The following is a 21,472-nucleotide window of genomic DNA, read 5'->3' on the forward strand; positions in this document are numbered from 1 at the left end:
GAGTGAGGGATTTTGCCTGAACCACTAAAATATTATCGATTTTTGCACATGATTACTTTCACTCCCCTCTGCTGCACTTTTGGTTTTCTTAATAAAGCTTCCAGTTACACTCCTGCCATCCATTCTACCTGTTAAGTGTTTGATCAGGTCGGATCGTGCAGCTGCTCTTTTTATCGGGTGCTATCTCTAAAAGAGGGAATGCAGTTAATTTTATTCTCTGCTGGCGCTTCATTCCCAGTACATATGGACACAAAGCTCTGCTGTTTCACTCCCAGTTGGAAAGACGAGAAACATCCAGGTTCAAGAATTTCTCCTTTTTTTTTTTTTTTGTTTTGGCAACCCGATCGGACAGTAAGTTCAAGTCAGCAGTTTTCAATAAAAAGAGACAAAAATAAAACGGTGATCCCTCAAAGTGCTGCTCAGTCAGTTAAAGTATGTTGGCTGCTCGGTGTGTGATGTACAGCCTGCCTTTGGTACAGTGCTAATGACGGCATGCAACAGTGACTTTCACAACATTACAGCTGGAGATAATGGAAATTTCATCAGTCTAGCAGCTTGTGCTCATCCTCACCATCTTGTCCGACTTCTCGTTGTTTTGTTCTTGCACATTCAGCTCTTATACTTTGTTCTTTTCCACTCGTCTTGTATTATCTATACAGAACATGCTCAATGCAGTTGATGCACAAAATCATTCTTGGATTTTGAGATTTTAGTCTGATCAGTTCTACCTATTTTTTATCCCCTTTCAGTTGTTTTAGGGAGTCTCGTCACTTTAAAAACAAAATAAGGCCACGCCCCCCAGTTCAACGTTTACACTCGCACTTGAAAATCTCTGCAAACGGATGAGTAAGATGGCGTATAGGGCGTTTGTAGATAGAAAAAATGAGAGGAGTAAGTTTCTGCCAAAAACTCAGAGATTTTCAGATTAAGCTGCCAAATTTCAAGAAAAACCACAGAAATTTCTGAAATTTGAAAAGTTGAAAGTTTGCTAGAAAACACTCAGAAATTTTTAGATTAATCTAAGAAAAAAAACACAAAAATTCTTCCAACTTCGACTTTTGGAGCTCAGAAATGTCCTTGTTTTTTATTAAAAAATGTCTGAGATTAATCTAAAAATTTCGGAGTTTTTTGGTGGAATTTCACTCATATCTACAACGGCCCTGTTGCAGATTCTCAATAAAACATTCACAAATCTTTGAAAAACAGAAGTAGAGCCTCCTGCACAACCAACAAGAATGCAGCAAATGGTTTTTGGATGGTAAGTCAACAACAAAACACTTCTCTTTTCCAGTAGCCATTGTACAGCGAGCAAAGCAGTAAAACTTGCTGACCAAACGTCCTGGAACTCCACTTCAGTTGCTAGGTAACGGGCGGAACTCTGCTGGGGTTGCTAAGTAACAGGCAGAATGCTGTTGGGAGTACTGGGTGAAGTGAGAATTTGTGATGCTGCATTCTGGAGGTTTTTGAAACAGTTCGTTTTCCAGACACCGAGAAAACATTAACTTATTGCCAAAAAACATCTGTTTTTTTGTTTTTAGTGCTTGTGATGTTTATGGAAGCAGTAGAAAACCAAATGGAAGTACAAAAACTTGGAAAATTTGGAATTTTGCGTAACAGATTCTCTTTAAAATATCTGCCTGCTTCTAAGCTTCAGCTAACTTCAGATGAATTTGCAAAGTCCAGAAAGGTCAGCCATATCTGGGCCTTTCTGACATTCCCATTAAACTAGTGTTCTTTCTAAAATGTAATTTTGTGTATTTATTTTTTTAACTCCATTCTCCAATGCAGAATGTTTTCATATTCCTCTTATTCACGCTCATTTTTGAAGACTGTTCAGTAGATTAGAAATCTCTGTGCTCTGTTGATTCAGATCATTACATTTTCCTATAACCTGAATTAATAAACAAGCAAACAGAAATCTCAAAGTGGAAACACAAAGGAATACCTGAACTGTTGCATTACGGCTGGTTGTTTTTGGCAGCCATTTGTGTTTGGAACAATAGTTTGATCTGCTTTTTTCTCACACTCCCAACACGTGACTGTGCCTTTACTCTGAGAACTTCTACTTACACATTAGCCTTTCAGAGCAAATGGGCAAATAAAATCTGAAGGCTTAGAATAAGAAATATAAAAAAGTGATTTTGCACAATATGATACTTTTGGTAAGTTTCTCTTCTTGATGAGCTTCAACACTTGAAAAGGATTTTGACATCTTGACTACAGGCAAAAGCTTCCAAACCAAATATTCCAGACATTTCTTGATCAATGTTGCAAATCCAGGAAAAATAAAGTGCCATTAGCCACCCACTGGCTCTTGTTTGCTCACCCTCTGACTTCAGATTACACAGGAATTTAAAACTTGGACATTTCAAATGTAACAAAAATGTAAACGCTAAAGAATGTCGTGCTGATTTTTGTATAATTTTTTTATGTACATCATATTACAAGTCATGTAAGTGTTGATTCGGAAAGTTCTCACTTCTCTTACCACATTTCTGCATTGGTTTCACAGTTTAAGATTAAAAAGTGCAACTCAGTCATGCAAGTATCACTTTCCACCCAAGCTTTGCAAGTGCAATGTTTACATTGTCCAACCCCCCCTGCTGAAATGTACAAATGCAAATTACCCACAAACTAAAAAAGGAAGTGTGTTTCACAACTGTACCCCCTGTTGGAACCTCACCACACGAAAAAAGAAGAAAAGTAATGAGTGCAATTTCCTGTCTAAGTCCTGGAGGCTGCATGACACACATTACGCATTCCTTCAAATGACATTTCAACTAACTAGCCAAATGGAGCAAAACAAGGTGGTGAACAAGACAAATATACGCTTTGTTGTTGTTTTCCAGTTATTATTTTCCAATTTAGGCAGAAACTGACTGTGTGGAATTTAATTTTCTTCTGTTTCAGCTTCTGAAAGAAATGCAGTGCAGAACAATAAAACATCTCCATCCCTTTGCAGGGCCTGCCGCTTCATTTTCTGTGGATAAATCGTTCCTTTTATCCGAGTTGTGAAGATGTAAGAGCTTTCCAAATCTTAGGTGTGCATGCTGATTGAACAATGGCTTTAACAAAAATTTGAAAAGAGTAACGATCTATTGATGTTACTCAATAGATCGTTGAGTAACGACGATCTAGATAAAGATCTTCTGATAAAGATCAGAAGAAAATCTAATTTTTTATATTTCCTGTGTTTTATTTTCTCAGATTTGGAAAACTGTAGCACTTTTATAGAAGAGGAGACCCAGAAAAGTCCACAGTTAAACGAGTCTCCTACAGAGAGATTAACCAATGGAGGATTGGAAAATCCTTTAATCACCATGGCAACCATCCAGCTGTGCAAAACGCCTGGTTGGACTTAGCCCCGTCTTCTAAGATGCAGCTCCTCCTCCAAGCTGCAGTTTCAAGCTTCTGCCTCACAGAGAAGCCCTCACCTGCTCCTTCAGACTAGTCAGCAGCAATTAGCAAACACCTGGTAGAACTGCACATCTGCTGATCTACGTCTCAGTGAAACGCTGGTAAAAACGTTGCTAAAGGGTTAACAGAGGAGCCATGTTGTAAAGTCTAATGAAAGGCAGAGATTCAGAAAGAGCTGGAGTTTTTAAAGAGACAGAGTCCCAAACTCAAGGCGTTAAAGTGTGAAGTCAAATTCATTTTAAGTCACGTTTGGTACGTACAACATTTCTATAACTGACGCTACTTGATTGTGATATAAAATGCCACTATGTGCCTGAAAAACATACATACTCCCCCCTTTAATGTTCACAATGTACCAATTTTCTGAAGATTACTTCAAGAAAAATAAGCTGAAACTGGTTTCAAACCAGACCTCCACCCAGTAGAGGAACTGACAGGGTGTGGCTAACAGAAGGTTTGAATCATGGACAAATCAGCTGCAGCTGTGTGATCAAATCATGTCAATATTGAATAAAATTGTGAGAAATGTTTCCAACACCTTGTTGAATCTGTGCCATGGGGTAAAAATAAGGTCAAATCCAGTCAAGCATCTCTGTGAGTTTAGATCTGGGAATCTGGACACAGTTGTGGTTTTAAAGACCAGAGGGAGGACATGGGAGATACTATTTCCTGCATTTCTAACTAGCGCTGTTCGCCAAAGCCCCGAACTTGTCAAAGGTACAGCTCCACTGAGAACACAACGACATGATGAACTGAGGCGAATAATAACAGAGACTCAAACAATAAAAGCAGGCCGCCTCAGTCAGCAATGTAATTAACGTCCCGAGGGAATAATGGGCCGAGCCACTTGAACGCATTTACTGCTGGGAATGTTGTAACAGAGAGGAAATTAAAGTGTTAATCTGATATAAATATGGACGGTTCAAGAGTTCAAATCAGTTATTTCTATGCGGCTAAATATGAAACTCATATCTGTTACATCAGACAAGAGACCCCAGCGGACATAAACTCGACAGAAGACCCTACATCCGTTTATTTGACCAGTATTTAGGTTATAAATATTTTCTCACCTCTCTCTTTTGGGTCGAGTCGGATTCCAGCAATCTCAAGGACCCAAGTCATTTGTCAACCCTCATTTTATTTTTGATCCCGCTGCTTTCCAAGGATCAAGAACTCCAAGTCTTCCCACCGCCTGTCGGTAATTAATAACAGATTTCTTTCAGGGGAGTTTTGCTCATTTGTTTTCTTTTGTTCCACATTTGCTATGCGGCTCCGTCTGCGCCGGTCCAACAGTACTCATATCTTGGCCCTCGTCGACAGAGACCAGCAGGGAAACTGCACTGCAGCTCAGCGAAGGAACCAGGACAAACTGCTTGTTGTGTCTTTATGCCAGTTGGGAAATTGGACGACTGTTTTATTTATTTACTTATTTATTTAGCTTTTCTGGCTCAACGTGAACCTCCAGTGAGGTCATTGTTATTAAAATAATTGTTCTTTATGAGAAGTGGGAGAGTTTTAATATTCCCTTCATGCAAAAATTTGAAACCAATTATTATTTAAGATGCTTTTGCTAAGTTGGAAACCTTTACTGCGGGGATAAATACTCTATTATTCACTTACCCTTTTAGTTTATTAATAAGAAGCAGGGATTTAATCAGGAAGGGGATAATAATCAGAAAAGGAAGTAAGAGCTCTACAAACATTGTGAGCGATAGCAAAAATCACCTGCAATGCTGAATCTTGTCTGGGAAGCACACCAGTTTGAGTAAACTGGAGCTGTGTGCAACATGTGGTGCTAAGCGGCGTCTTTAAGCAGCCTCTGATTTACAAAAGCAGGAAGCTGGACAATTCAACTAAATTGTTGCACACTTAAGTTAAGTGCTGAAACCTTCCTGCTGATGTTTGCAGGGTCAAACGGCCCGGAAGATAGTCAGTCCAGGCTGCTTCAAATGATTCAACAGAAACACTTTAACATTAAAAATGTTTCTGCTTTTTTGGCATATTTGTACATCATCTTAAAAAAAATCTTAGTTAATGAGATTGTTATCTGGTAAGTTTTGTCTATTTTAATCTCCTTTCAACTGTTTAGGTAACGGGGCTTGGAGCTTCGCTGATTAGGATGTTACATTCCAGATGTTTTTGAAACTGAAAAATATAAATTTATTGCTAAAAACAAGCTGGGGTTTTTTTAAGCACTTGGGTTGTTTTCAGAACCAGTAAAAACCCAAACAGAAGTAGAAAAACATCAAAAATGTGAATTTTGTATAATAAGACCTCTTTGTAGGCGGGTACAAGTCACTGAATGACATTATGGACCAATTTGTATATTTAGTCATGTGTTATTTGATCTACAGTGAATATTATGAATTTATTCATTTAAAAGTAATAATTAGCATTAGGGCCATACCAAGGATAAGTAAAAAGTAAAGAAAAAAAAAATAGGATTACAAGAATTAACTCATACAAGAATAAAGAACATTTATTTTTGATTGTTAGATTATATTAATCTGAATACAATTACACACCTTTCTTTTCAGATTTTCATTTGAGTGACTAATAACACTATTTAATGTTGGTCTATCTGAGAGAATACCACTAAAATACTTTTTATTGATGATTATATTGATATAGTGTAAGACCTACCAGGTAATATGATGGGGTTTTGTTTGATTGTTCAGATTATTTGTTGGTCTTAATAACTTTCTCTGTATGATTTTCTTTCACTTTGGAAAAAACACTCAAGATCTGCTTTTGTAAAAGAATAAAATTCAGAAATTCTTGTACTGCCTCATTTCTATCAACTTTATTCCCGTCTACACCAATCAATCTGTCCACATAGCAAAACCTTACATTTCCAACCAACAATCACAGAAGTTCATGCAGAATAAAAATAAAAATAAATCAAAGAATGTTGTTCCTTTTAAAATGCAAATAGACCATTATCACACCATCTCCATTGCATTACTGATTCTCTTTGGTCTGATTCCAGGTCTATCGTTGCAAATTACGTTACAAGAGACGACGGCTCTGATTGGTTATATAAAACCCACTTTGTGTTTTTGATGTTCTTCCAGTCTCTTTGTTCATTAAGGCCTTTGGCTGCCGCATTGTAAACATGACTAGTACTTTTTATAAAAGTGGCGCCGTTCCCAGATCCTTTCGCCAAGCTGCTGGTGGGCCAACATTTATGAAACCCAATTTAGACCCATCTCTTCTAAGAAGATAAAGGTCAATGTTTCAACTGCTTGTACACTGAAAACATATTTAGGAATCTGCATTTTTAATAAAAAATAAATGCCATTATGGGTACATTTCACTTATTTCAGAGAATGTTATTAGCAGTAGATGGCAATTTTGCGGATTTGCTTTAACTGGACCTGCTGATGTTGTCTGTAACTATAAACTGAAGGATTGTGGGAACTGGTCGTTTTGTTGAGTGGAGTTCCTCAGGATTCTGCTTTAGGCCTTGTTTTCTTCTTACTCCAACAGGTAACAAGATGCCATAATAATGTACTTTATCATCTCTACTTTGTTCAAACATTCATGAACAAAACATCATAACATGATGTAAGGCCAAAAAAAATGTAATTTTACATGATACTGCCCCTTTAAGGAACATTTAGCATTACAGGGTCATTTGGATTTCTAGGTCTCAGAAATCCTGGTGTCTTGATGATGACCAATATTTCCGGTCAATTTCCACCTTAAATATTCCTATGGACAGGTTCATGTTTAAATTATATATTAAATGACATTTTATCTGCAATAAGCTCTGAAAAATTAAACATCATTGCTTTTTTCTGCTTTTTTGTGGAAAGTTGTTAGACCCTCAGACTGTTTTCACTGCACGCTTTTTAGATTAAGTTATAATAACTAAGATATTAGCGTCAGATGTCTCTATTTAGCTGGAGATATTTAGCTCTGCAATATCAGTTCAGCACTGAAATCACTACTGTTGCACACTTTTACAATAAAAGGAAAGTGTGTATGTGTCTACTGGAAAGTTGGGGTGAAACGCCTGGAGACCTTAACAACAGGACATGATGGATTTTTTAACTTGGGGTTAACAGTGCACATTTTCCAACAATCTCTCATCTCGCTGCTTTGGTCAAGGAAAGTTCAAGTTTTGACAACCGTCTCACCCCAGCAGCCCCAGCAAATAGATCTTTTTAATCACAGACACTTTGACTTGTCATAACAGGAAGAGTACAGGCTTTGCTTGGTTCAGTTTCATTTTTCCTGCTAGGGTTTGTCAGTCAGTAGGGATAATAAACATGAAACAAGTAAACATGAATATAAGCTTGGCTTTAAATACCAATGGAGTCTGATTTTTTTTAGAATTAGATTTTCTTTTAAGAACGAGCTGAAATAAAATGAAGTGACCAAAACATTTCACATCTAAAAACTCAACCAGTGGTTTCTTTGATTACCGATTCTACACAGTTATTAGGAAACTAAAGAGAGGTCAAAGGACATGAGGGACAAGCCTGAATTTATAACATTTAATTGTACAAATTTGAAAATAAATTTACTAGAAATAAATTCTAGATAAGAGGTTTAGGTTGAGGTGTTTTTTTGTTTTTTTTGGCTGTATTAAAATTTCGCAAAACTGCAATGCAAACACTTTTTTTTGCAACATACGAGTCGTGAAATACCACAAGTCATTTCTCCCGCTCAACTAGGGGGTGTTTTGGTTGCGTTTACCCAGAATGCCCTGCACTGTAGTCCACTTCCTGCTTTTGGAGCGGTCTCCGGTCAGGTAGGCGTTCACATACGCATTTGAACCACGCACCAGAGTTCACTTCAACCGAACTGAGACCGGGGTTTCAGGCTGTTTTCACACCTAACAGTCCGGTAGACTCGGTTCAATTAGACTGAAACTGTAACATCTGTTGCATTTTCAGTTGGTGCGGTTCACTTTCACACGACATTGTGTCAAACGATTCAAATCTTAAAAAAAAAACAAAAAAAAAAACTGTTTCCCTCCTCGCCTGAGGTAGCGCTGCACCACTTAAGGAAACGACACAAAAACAAAACAACAATGGAGTAGCGTCAGATTTTAGCAGTTGTAGGATTTCTCTTTTGTCTTTGGTAAAAGAACACAAGTCATTTTCCCGCTAGCACCAGACTTTCACTTTTGTTTTGGTTCCATTTACCCAGAATGCCCTGCACTATAGGCAGTTTTCTGGTTTCGGTCTGCTTGGCATTTACATTTGAATTCGAACCGTGCCAGAGTTCACTTTAACTGAACCGAGGTTTTCAGGCGGACCAGCGGTCGCTTTTTAAAGTGAACTAAAACATGGCTGGTGTGAATGTACACTTGCACTGTAAATCACTCTCAAACCATTCTCCTTGAAGAATTAATGGCGCTAAATCCAGTTTAATCCTGAAACAAAAGTAAGTTAAAGGAAACATTTGAAATGGGGGTGAAAGTTCACCTTCCAGCTGACTAACAACCCTAAATACACAACCTGAGCTGCAATAACTTCAAGAATATTCACTGATGACAAAGTCAAAATTCAGATCTAAAACAAATCTGCAGCAGGACTTTAACTTTGATGTTCGCAGATGCTCTCTATTAAATCTGACTAGTTTTGAGCTGTTTTGCAAAGAATGTGCAAAAAATGTAAGTCTCTAAAATAACGGCGATAACGTTTAACTACAGAGAAAGGTCGTAATACACAGTTCTGAGGCAGGTGGGCTTAATGCAAACACCTGAACGCAGCAGTTTAGATCTGTTTGTAAAAACAAATCTTAAAAACAAACCTAATAGCCTTCTTCCACTTCACAATTATGCACTTCTTTGTGCTAATTAAAATAAATTGCAGTTTGTTTTGCTCATGGCAAGGCACGGTATGTTCACTCTCTCCACTAAAACTAAAATGTGGTATTTTTCTAAACCAAGCGGAAAAGTTAAAAGATTCCTTTAAAAAACCAAACAGATCATCAGATGTCTAATGTCGAGAATGATGAACAGCAAAAGGAAATAAATCAGAAAACATAAAAAATTATATGTTGAAACATTTCAATCACACATTAGTGTTATTTATGTTAATAAAAATACTTCAGCAGAGACTAATTATTATATTTTAGAGTATATTTGTAAATCTGGAAAAGGTTTTGTGAGTTTTTGTGCTGTGTTCACTTTTGTTTTGGTTCTATTTACCCAGAAATAGGTAAATAGAACCAAATGAAGAAATGAAAGCATGAATGCAGTTTTTCATTTCTTATAAAGAAATGAAAGTGCATAAAAACAGCGTTTGACACTGGAGTTCAGCACAGACGCAGGGAGAAGAGACTGTTTATTAGATTTTATTGATTTTTGAAAGAGCAATGACACAAAAAGAGTGACCAAAAAAATCTATATTTATAAGATCTTAAAAATCCACAAACAATTTTTTTCATGATTTCATGTCCTTTGAAGGGTAGCCGAATCTCCTTGGTCCGAGTGGAATGATGTTTTTATGAGCTAAATCTGTTTACTTTTATTTTTTAGGAGTGAACTTTAAAGTTGCATCTCTCTTGCAGTGTCATAAAATAGAAATATTTTACCTGCTTCTCTGTGAGGAAATTCAGGTGAATCAGCAGCAAAAAGACAAAAAGTAAGAAAGTAATCATGCAGGTTCACACAAAAGGTAAAATATAATAATAATAATAAATAAATTACAACATAATAAATGGCACACAATTATTAAAAATAGTTATGATTCAAAAAGTAGTGCACAAAACAATATTTGGATGCACTACAATAATGTTAGTTATTTAGCTTTTCATGGGATTAAAATAATTGGGTTCCTTTTTTCTTTTTTAAGTCTTATTTTCATCATATTAATTTATTTATAAATATCACAGTTTCTAGCTAAATATTTAGATACGAGACTAAATGTTTAGCTTCAAACTAGGTATTATACTTGGCTAATAAGCAGAAGTGGACTACAAACTAAAAGCTGGGCCTTGTGAGATTTTTCTAAACAAAATATTTACTTTCCATTTATTAAATATTCAATTTGGAACCAAATATTTGCCTTGCTAGCTAAATATTTAGCTCCAAATATTTAGCTAGCGATATTTGCTAGCTAAACATTTAGCACACTAAACCCCTAGTTAGAATATTTAGTTCCAAATATAGCTATGTTTGCTAGTTAAATATGTCTGCAGGTTTTTTTTTTTTCTTTCTATTTTACCGCTATTCAAAGTAGCAATTTTAATCCGTTTAACTCTGGGGAGTCCAAAGTGTGGTTCGGGGGCCGTTTGTGGCCCTTAAACTACTTTTGTGTGGCCCCAACTGCAATTCAAGTATTATGAAAATTTGGCCAACAGTTAATGTGGATGGAAGCTTTTTACTTGAATCAGAGTAAAATTAGTATCCATATATTTTCTTTATAACGATGTAGCATGTAAAACCATGTTTACTGTTGGTATAACTGATTTTCTTTTAATACACCGAATGTGCAAAATCCTTTTTAAACTTTGGATCTACAATGAATAAGATCCATTTCATACAAAAAAATAAATAAAAAAAAATCTACTTTATTTGCTTTATTTTAGTTTTTTTTTTTTTTTTACATTTTCTTGACCCACAAATATTTTTGATTGAATAATTTTGGACCAAAATTTGGACACCTACTTTCACTGTAACAATTTCACCCAGTTCTTATCCTGATGAAGCATTTCTGCAGTGAAAAAGGCTGAAAAAAGTCGATCTTTCTGTGAATTGCTTGTCGGATAAACCACGCGCTGAGGTCACAGCTGACCTCTTTACCCACTTAACATATAGATAGACCGAATGCTCCCTGTTTAAATTCAAAACCCCCATCTGTGGAATAACCACTGTTCTCCAACTGCAAATTAAACTACAAACTTTTCACTTCCTGCCACCACTCGACCGTGATTGTTGCTCTACAGTTTGCTCAGAGGATCCGTTCGAGTGTTGAGCTCCCGCCTCGTTTACAAAAACTTGACGTAAAATCTTGCCCTGAAGTCAAACAACTCAACAACAAGCGACGGATCGCATAAGTTCCAGCAGAATAAGTGCTGATGATCGGTGTTTACTGGAAGCATCGCAGCGAACACAAAATGTCAGCGGCTTCAAAAAAAAAAAATAAAAAAATAAAAAATCAAAGAACGGCCTGCAGCCGATTCCTCAAATCAAACAACTAATCCGATCAGAGAAATCCCTGCTAGGGTTTGAGCGCTTCATTATGAGAGATTCAGAAACACAGACGGGAAAAACAAGCCTTCCCTCTGCTGTTATGGAGATTAGCAGCATAAATAAAGGGAGTTACGTAAAATATTTACTCTGGATTATTTAAATAAACGTTAAAACTGGCTCAATGAAAATACAATCTAAAAATGTCCATCATTTATTTAACACTTTTGGCCAACAATGACAGTTTGAAGAAGAAAATCACCACTAACAAACCAATAAACAACCTCAATTTATTATTATTTAATGTATTATTTACTCATTTATGTCAATTTTTTTTGTGCAAAATAGCTCAAGTTCATTTAAATTCAACAGAGAAATGATGTTTTCTGTCACTCTCTCAAATGGTTTTGGGTTTGGACTTTGAGTAGGCCGTTGTCACACTTTAATATGCTTTATTCTAAACGTTAAACTGAAGGAGAATCTGTCTGGTTGATGTGTTACACTGCAAAAACTTAACATATCACCAAGTTTTTTTGATCTAGTTTCTACTGTAAATGTCTTAGTACACTTGAAATAAAACAAAACTAAATTAAAACTAAATATTTAACAAGATATGGGAACTTGTTTTAAATCAATAATTCCTTAATATTGATTTTTTTTTAAAGTTCTAATTCCACTATCAGATTATTTCACTTAAAAAATATATTTTCCCATGTTAGAAATGAATTAATCTACCAGTTCAATTAGCACTTTTTGATAGATATCAAATTTCTTTGATTTTGTAAAAGTGGTGAGGCTGGCTGACCTTTTGACCTTTAAACTTTTATTAATATCTTCAAAAGGAAAAGCAGCGCAAACAAAACATTTTGCGACACAAACGCAGCCGAGTTGACCGACACCAATTTTGTCTGATTTGAAGAAGCTAGGGGTGCTGGTTGACCTATAATGACCTCTGGAAACATTTCTTAATATCCAAAAATTTTGCTGCACAAACGTAGCGCAACGTTTGAAACCATTTTGTTAGATTTGAAGAAAGTGGGGGCCCACTTCACTCCTGGCCTCTACATAAATAACTTATTACTTCCTTTAACAATGGGCCTTTTAATTAATGCTTTAATCTGTTAGTTTAAGAGGAAGAAAATGTTTTGTTTTGTTTTGCTCTTAATTTTCAGACCGTTTGAACAGTCCCCCTTCAGATATTCACAGCTTGGACCATTGCTTCATTACTTAGCCCTGCTCTAAATGTCTCCACAGCTTTATTCCTGCTCTATTCCTCGGTTTTCATGATGCCATTTGCTCACTAATGTTATCCAACAAACCTCTGAGACAGCCACAGAACAGCGGGATTCATGCTGGGATTAAATCACACCCAGGTGGGCTCTATTTGCCCATTAGGTGAGGTTGTAATGTGGAAAGAGGGAAGGAATGGCTTTCTGAGGCACAGTGTTGCTTCCAAAGACCCAGATGGTGGTTAAACCTTCAGGAAGCAACAAGAACTATTGATTAAGAGTCCTTTAAAACATCACAATAAAGTCTGCCCACTTTCAAGAAAATGGCAAAATGTTGGAATATCACGCACATCTGTCACCTTACTTTATTTATTTAAAATTCACATTTTTTTTTATTTTTATACTTCCATTTGGGTCTCAGCTGTTTCTAAAAACAGCATAAGTGCTTAAAACAAACAAAACAAAAAACACCCAGCTGTTGTTTTTTTTTGGCAATAAGCTAAAGTTTTTTGGTGTCTGGAAAATGAACCACTTCAAAAACCTCCCAGATGTTGAGTCACAGTTGAAGGGCACAGCGCCGTTACCTAGCAATGCCAGGTAACGGGTGAGAGCTGAGCCCAGCACCATTACCTTAAAACCCAAGCTGATTTCCAGAGATGGTTTTATCACTCTATGCACTGTACAATGGCTGCTGGAAAAGACAAGTGTTTAGTTGTTGACTTACCATTCAGAAACTAATTGCTGCATTCTTGTTGATTGTACAGGAGCCTCAACATCTGCTTTTCAAAGATGTACGGTTGTATAGTTGGGCATCTGTTTGCAGATGAGACGGGAACACCTTGTCACTTTATTTGGATTTAAAGTGACAAGACACCCAAGAACAGTTGAAAGGACCTCAAAACTGACCAAACTAAATCCTCATTATCTAAGAATAATTTGCACAAAAAATTTAATGAACATGTTTTATCAAATAGATCTGTCCTAAATGGTTTTAGGAAGCATAATAGGTACCTTTACGCTATCCTTCAGTCAACAGTGCATCCCGTACTGATATGAAGGTTCTTCCAACCTCTCTGTATGGAGAGAGGTTGGAATTCCTCTATCCTCTATCACCCGTCTCCAACACACCAGCAAGGCAGACGTCTCTGTCGGAGGTTACAGACCCACGGCGCCATGTGATAAGCACGGTCGTTGCCGTGATCTTCCAATTCCCTTCCGGAAAGTGATTGCAAGGCTGCTCAATTATTCACACTGTTGAATAATGTCGTTCTCTGTCTTTATCCGAGCTGATCCTGACCTGCGATCCTTATCTGAAGGCTGAGTAATGGGGGAATCAATGGGAGGTGGCAGGATTTCAATTGTCCATCTCTGATGTTGTTTTTAGATGTGTAAGCTGAACAACGCTGCAGGTTAGGGTGAGAGTTAAGACGGGGTGAGACCTCAGTTAATCCATATATGGGGCAGGATGATTAAAACGTGCTGGACTCAAATTATTTTATTTTAGAATGGTTGTGTGAGAGGGATGCAACAATTTATTAACTTACAGTTAGTGGGTTATTAGTGTGACCGATTCAAGTTTTAACTCTGCGTTGTGTCTTTCTATTGGTGTATTAAGGAGAACAAGGGCCAGATCTGGTTTGACCATCTCTGATTTTGCCTGTTTGAGATATCAAAAAGAAACGGCAGTGAGCACTTCAAGGTCCAAAACACCCCAGTGCACGAAAATAAACCCCAAAATAAAGAAAAATTGACAAATCAAATAAACAACCAAAAAAATCTGCCACAACTGCGTGAAATCCAGCTAACATAACTCACAGTTACGTAACTTTAAAACAGGAACTAGCATTAGCTTAATGTACATTTCAATAAAATTTAATTTCGGCTCATGTAGACCATATAACACCACGGTAAAAGAAAAGACATATCCCTTAAAACACAATTACAAATATATAACTTATGAAATGTGAGTTAACCAAGAAAAGCGTTTACATCTCCACCGAGAGTGCAGCACTTCTTACCTCCTGCTAGCTCATCGCATGATACGCAGTCACGTATCAAGTTACGTGACTACGCTGCCTGAGGTGCGTTCAAGTGCAATAGGAAATGCTCACTGCTCCCTTCAAACAGGTATTTATAAAAAGGATTAACTAATTTACATAATAAATAATGGCTGATTTGGCAAGATTCGAAGTTTAATTTAAAGTGATATAATTAAACTGTTAACATTAGACTAAATTAGTTCTAGTCAATTAACTAAATTAATTAATTAGTAAAAAAAACTGGTCATCCTGAAGCGGGCCGTTGACACAGAAATTAAAGATGGCGACTTATACCAGAACGGCAAACAGAAACGGTGCAAACGGAGTCCGGTGTGGGATGGAAAATGCACTTTATGCGGTTCTGTTTTGAAATATAAACACTCAACAAACTCCTTAAGCTTCACTTAAATAGTGCTTCATTCAGCCGAGCTACATGACGGAGAATTGTGACATGATGGAAAAAAACAAACAACTTTGATCTTGAGGACTGTGGTGAGTTAATTCACTTTATGGAGTGACGTTTCAACTTTTCTTCAAGAGCAACTACAGACGGTACTTCTGTATGAACATCTCTGTTCATGGGGAATTAAGTGTTGGACATATTTTATGGTTTTCATCTTTTATGTTTGTATTCAGCAAAGAGATTCCTGTTTTGTTATTTTTTATAAACATGCTTAATAATGACAGTTTTCTGTTTATTTGGTCAGCTGACACTAAATAATATAAAAAATTAGTCATATGTATTAAACGTAAATTAAACATATAAAAAAATATCTCTATGTTATGGAAAGATAAATGGCCCTCAGAAAAAACTGTTTTTTAAGAAAAATATTGATCAATAAGAGCAATTAACTTTAGATTAACTTATCATAACTTGCACCCTACTGTGTTTTTCTTACTTTGCATTTTAACAAATATAGCAAAACCATTTCTTAACATTAACCATTTAAATTATTCCAGTTTTTCACCACTTCCATAATAAAATCTCACCAATATCAACTTAAGGTTAATTTATCCACATAATTTCAAGCTAAATTTACACTCAGCTGGAGATCAGGAAATGATATTCCTGGTGCTTTTCATTTTTTCTTTTTAAAACCCTGGTGAGGAGTCAACATGTCATCAGTTTAATTAAGGAGGGAAGATTTGTGACCAAAAGAACACATTTTGCTGTAATATTTGCAATCCTAGGTTGTTTATGTCAAGTCTGTGTTTAAATAATACTAATTTGATTGGATATGAATTGGTAATATTGGCATCTATGCAGTAAATAAGAACTGAAGTGTGTTTTCTTTACTAATTCACAATCAAAACCTTTCTAAATATTTAAGAAACTGAAGCCAAAAGTAGGGGGAACAAAGTTGGAATTAAATGTCTCGTCTAAATAAATAGTGAAAAGGGAATTTTGTGCAAAAACCACAATAGTGGTTGTGACATCCTTTTAAATGAAAGTAATCATGATCTGGGAAAGTCCCATTTTTTTAGTGCAGTGATGCTGAGTAACCATTAACAGGGGAAAACATTTCTGTGAGTGAAACCTTTCTCTGCACATTAAACATGAAGAGAATCTAATTTGACATTTGCAGAAATTCAGAAATTACCTTTCTTACGCTCAGCAACCGTGCGAATAATATAAATTATGCTGGTTAATCTTTAAATGTTTCCATTTTCTCTAATGACTCTTCCTTTGACAGAGAATATTTCTCAGAAAACTTAAACTTATGCCTCATCAAGCATGACCTGCTCTGAGATGAATTTCAACCCTGAATGGATCTCTTGGTGCCAAAAATGCCATTAAAGTCTGTTTGTGGGTAAAATGGAGGAAAGGCAGGACTATCTTTTTTCTTTTTTTTTTGTTTGGTTCTGTTCAGGTCGGTGCAGATTTTCCAGTCCCACCTTAGTGCGAACATTTAGCCCAACATGTAACTCATGGAACATGACTAATGATGGCACATTATGTAATCCTCATAAAGCTCGGATCTGTCACAGATTAGTAATGAGACCCGTCTGGGGGCATTGCCAGTACCAAAGAGCAGAATCTACTGAATCTAATGGATGCCAGCTCCAGACTTCTGGGAAGCCCTCAAGACTTCGATTGTTTTTGTCTCCGTAAATGCCCGTTCAGAATTGAATTATTTTTCTATGAGTCATGTCAGCCATCCGGGTGAGTTACTGTTTCCTGATTGCTGCCGTTCCCATGCACAACAGAGTTATTTACTGCAGCCGCAGTTTCATTAAACGTGTTTACATTTTAATTTTATCTGCAATTTAATCTGTTCGGGATGAGAAATGAAAACTGATTTCTGTGACAGACTTGTTGGAAAATATCTCACAGACAATTTATATTCTTAAGGGATAATCTGTTCAATTTTGATCCTGGTTGTGTGTGTAGCCGTGCATTCCTCCTGGCAGGATAATGATTTGTTTATGCGTGTCTGCACCCGTGGTGGGCTGACAGATTGGGAATGAGCTGTCTTTCATAAAACTAAGACATTGCTGTCTACTGTTGGCAGTTCCTCTAAACAAAACCCCAAAGGTAGTGTTGACACCTACCTGTGTTGCTATGTTTAAAGAGGACGTGATATACAAAATTCACATTTTGCACGTTTTGTACTTCCATTTGGGTTTCTGCTTCTAAAAACAGCACAAGCACCGTTTTGGCAGTAACTTAATGTTTTTTGTTATCTGGAAAATGAGCTGTTCTAAAAGCCACTTCCCGTTACCTAGCAACCCCAGCGAAGCCCAGCCCGTCACCTAGTAACCCAGCTGAATTCCAGGATGTTTGGTCAGGTGGTTTTGTGCAATGGCTGCTGGAAAAGACAAATGTTTCCTTGTTGACTTACCATCCAGAAACCACTTGCTGCTCTCTTGTTGGTTGTGCTGGAGGCTCCACATCTGCTTTTCAAAGTTATATGGTTGTATAATTGCCCATCTGTTTGCAGCCATTTTCATATGTTGTCATGATCCGTAGTTTTCTATGTTTTTGAGTTGATTCTGTGTTTATTGTTATCCTGTTCCCTGTGAGTCTCTGCAGCTTCCCCATTGATTGTTCCCAGGTGTGTCTCGTTCCCTTGATTACCCTCCCTGTGTATTTAAACCCACCTGCTGTCTTTGTCTCTTGTCGGGTCCTTGTCAAACGTTTGTCTACGTATGTCGCACGCTGTCTTTGCTCTCCAGTAGTACTGCTAAGTCCTGGTTTACGTTAGCTCTTGTTTCATGTCCTGTAAGTCAGTTGCTACCGGTAATTAGCTGCGTGCTTACTCTCTGCCGTGCCGCCTGTATTGGACTGTTGAGCTTCCGTCATTAAATATCACCATTTTCATCATAACCTGGGTCTCGGCATCTCTCCTTACCACCACCAACGACACCACATGACATATGTGAGTTTAAAGGTTTGGGGGTCGTGGCCAGCATCAGATTGTTTGGATTTAAAGTGACAGAGGCCCTAGAAGCAGCTCATTCTGAAAGGAGCTCAAATTAGGCATAACTGACCAGACTATCATTATCTAAGACTGATTCTGTGCACAAAAAAATGTAACGAACATGTTTTGTGTAACTCTCTCATTTTTGGTTGACAGCTTAATTACATTTATATTGTTAGTTACTAAACTATTGAAATATTATTATACAGTTTAGGGCTTTTTTTATATACATCAACAACACCACATTTATACAAAAGTCAACATTTCCAGTGTTGAACTTTCTTCATAACTTGTGTTATGAACTTGTGTTCATAACTTGTGTAAGTCTTTCTGATGAGAGGTCGCCGACCTCTGAACCAAATCCTGATGTTGCTCATCTTTCTGCTTGTAGTTCGTCAGTTAGGCTACGTTCACACAGCAGGTCTGATGCTTAATTCAGATTTCATTTGCTGAAATAAGATTTTGTGCTTGTGTGTGTGTGGTTGTTTATTACTAATTAAACCTGACCTCAATGAGACTTCAGTGTTTATGGTTTACGACCCCAAATGAGCAGAAAATCAAGACGTCAGCAGCTTTACAGAGGTAATAAAACATGGAGCCATTCATAGATTGATTTTAAACTTTCTTCAGCAGCGGAGCTGATAGCATTGTCACAAGATCATAACCTGACGAAGGAAGCTAATAAAAAGAAAGAACTAATAGCAATGGCTTTTTGTGGACCATTGACTACAACTTCTGGTCTGTTTGGATGTGTTGTCAGAACCAGGACCAGGATTGTGATGCACTTCAGTGACACAGACTTCTTTCATAAGTTCACAATCATAATTTTCAGCCATTATTTATTATAATGAGTCTGGCTTCTTCTGGTATAGAATTATGACGCATGTCTCGCATCAGTGACGTAAAAGTTGGATAAAATGCGACAATGCCGTTCAGACAGTTTGAAAACTATCAGATCTGAATCAGAACCATATATGGAAACGGCCCAGAACGGATTTTTTCTTGGTGAATTGGGCCATTAGCTGTGTTAGCGTAGCATTTGTTGGTTTCTGTTTCTCCACCTGCCTTTTAGTCCAACCGTTCAGTCTAATCCTGGAGTCAGTTTGTTTAGTCTGTTTGTTAAAGCCTCGGTGATTTGTGCTCCATCTACTGCAAAGTACACAGATTAGCATCAAAATTGCTCCCGGTTCATTAAAGAAGTTGCTCTTGCAGCACTTTTTATTCATGGTACCATTCTTCATAAGAAAGGACACACATGGAGTTTATTAGGATTCCCTGATCCTGACTCATGGTGCTTTGATAAATGTTTTCACGATGTCCTAAACTTGGAGAAAGAGAAAATAACTTTCCACCAGTTTTCTGAAGTTCATCATTGATCTTCCTGCATAATGCAGCTGTCATGATTCATTAATGTTTGTTTTCTTTTGTTTGTTTTCTGCTTGTATTATTGTCTCTCCATATTTGTTCATTCCTTTGTGTTGAGTGTTTTAGTTATTTCTTATGTCCTGTTCTCTTTGATTTTATGTTAATGTTAGGCTTTTTCCATTTTGCTTTGTGGTTACTTTTGTGTTTTGGTTCGCCTGTCCCTTTATTCTTTTCTGGTTTATTAACACCTTCCTGTGCAGTGTTTCCATTAAGGAAGAAATTAACTTAAAATCACACATGAATAACCTTATTCACACAATAATTTATAAAAAATGATGGCAGCAACAGATGTAAGCAGTTACATGAGATATTTTTACATTTCAATCATGGCGCTCACCATGTATCAGCCTTCAAAAGAGACATTTTATGGATTTATCTTGATATACTTGGGAGCGGCTACGAATGCAACTTTTTGGGGAAATTGCAGTGCGCGATTTTACAGATACAAAAAAAATCTTCTTACCACTTCCTGTCGTCTTCTTCAGTGTTTCCTCTAGCAACATCCGGATGTTTGTTATGTGACTATTCATTATTATGATGTGAAAAAAGTCCATTGCAGTTTTGCGAAATACGTCTATTTCGATACGGCTGAAAAACCACATCTGCCCTAACGCAACAACTTTTTATCTAAACATATGTTTGTTCTAAATTGACCTGTTTCCACTAAGCAGATTTATTTTTGTGCAGTTCTAACACAGCTATTTTACAGCACTTACAGAGGTAAAACCAGCTGGCCAAACGCTTTATGGTTGCTAGGTAACGGTGCTGGGTTCCGCTGGGGTTGCTAGGTAACGACACAGTGCCCATGGAATTTTACAAACACCAATAAACATAAACTTTATGCCAAGTTCTGTTAAAAAGTAAGTTATAAATTTCTGTTTTGCTTCAAGAAAAAAAGCTGTAGTTTGGATTTTTCGGCAGTTGTCGCCTCCTTCAATTTTCCACCTTCAGATTAAGTCAGGAAAAACTGACTTCTGTGAAACAGGTTTGGCTTCAGGAATTGTAGTAAACTTGAAGCAAGATCTTTTTTTTTGGAAATGGGCATGAAAGTGAAGAGGAAATCTGAATGATGGAGGTGAAAACTAATTGGAGCAGATGTAACTTCCCTCCCAGGAAAATCCCTCTTCCCATCTCATCATCCCACACCGTGCACAAATAAATCTTTCCAACCCTCTTGGTTGTAAAGCTCCAAGCTTTCTGTTTTGATCATCACATTTCTGACAGCAATGCAGATTGTAGATCACATCCCATGTTTGCAGCTCTAATACCGCCTCTTTTTTTTCTCCACTTTTGATTTGCCTGCACTGCAAATTTTCCTCCATATGCAGCACTTTGTGGGATGGCATGAATCTCCTGATGAATGAGGGAGACCTTTAGCCCCGACAGCAGAGTTTGAGTACAAGCGGAAGGTGTCAAAGTTGACAAAGACGCTGAAGGCTACAACTGGCATCTAATTAATTAGTAATTACACTCAATAACCTCTGAGTAAAGAAAATTGTCCTAATAAATATAACATGTAAATACTGTGAAACGTATGCCAGTGTATTTGGGCCATTGTAGATGGAAAAAACAAAGAGGAGTAAATCTCTGCTAAAAAAAACTTAGACATTTTTGGATTAATCTCAGAAATTTTACAGCAAAAAATATGGACATTTCTGAGCTCCAAAAGTTGAAAAATGCTAGAAAAAATCAGGAATTCTGAGATTAATCTCAGAAATTTTCTAAAAAAAAAAAAAAAAAAAAAAAACTTAAAAATTTTTTGGTTTAAAAATGGAGTTTTTTTTTTTTTTT

At 36.8% G+C, this 21,472-nt stretch overlaps 1 protein-coding gene across 1 annotated transcript in view; it reads left to right on the forward strand.

Annotated features, from left to right (window-relative positions):
* The first annotated feature begins 15,134 nt into the window (after positions 1-15,134).
* LOC106961156 (ubiquitin-conjugating enzyme E2 E2-like) overlaps positions 15,135-21,472 on the forward strand; it is a 61,768-nt gene continuing 55,430 nt past the window's right edge. Inside the window, exon 1 of the mRNA XM_015054695.1 lies at positions 15,135-15,326. The gene's annotated coding sequence lies outside the window, so the exon portion shown is untranslated. The remainder of the gene's footprint in view (positions 15,327-21,472) is intronic.

Source organism: Poecilia latipinna, unplaced genomic scaffold, assembly GCF_001443285.1.
Source record: "Poecilia latipinna isolate Pla-1442-1.1 unplaced genomic scaffold, P_latipinna-1.0 Scaffold1271, whole genome shotgun sequence".
In the NCBI taxonomy this organism is placed as follows: Eukaryota; Metazoa; Chordata; class Actinopteri; order Cyprinodontiformes; family Poeciliidae; genus Poecilia; species Poecilia latipinna.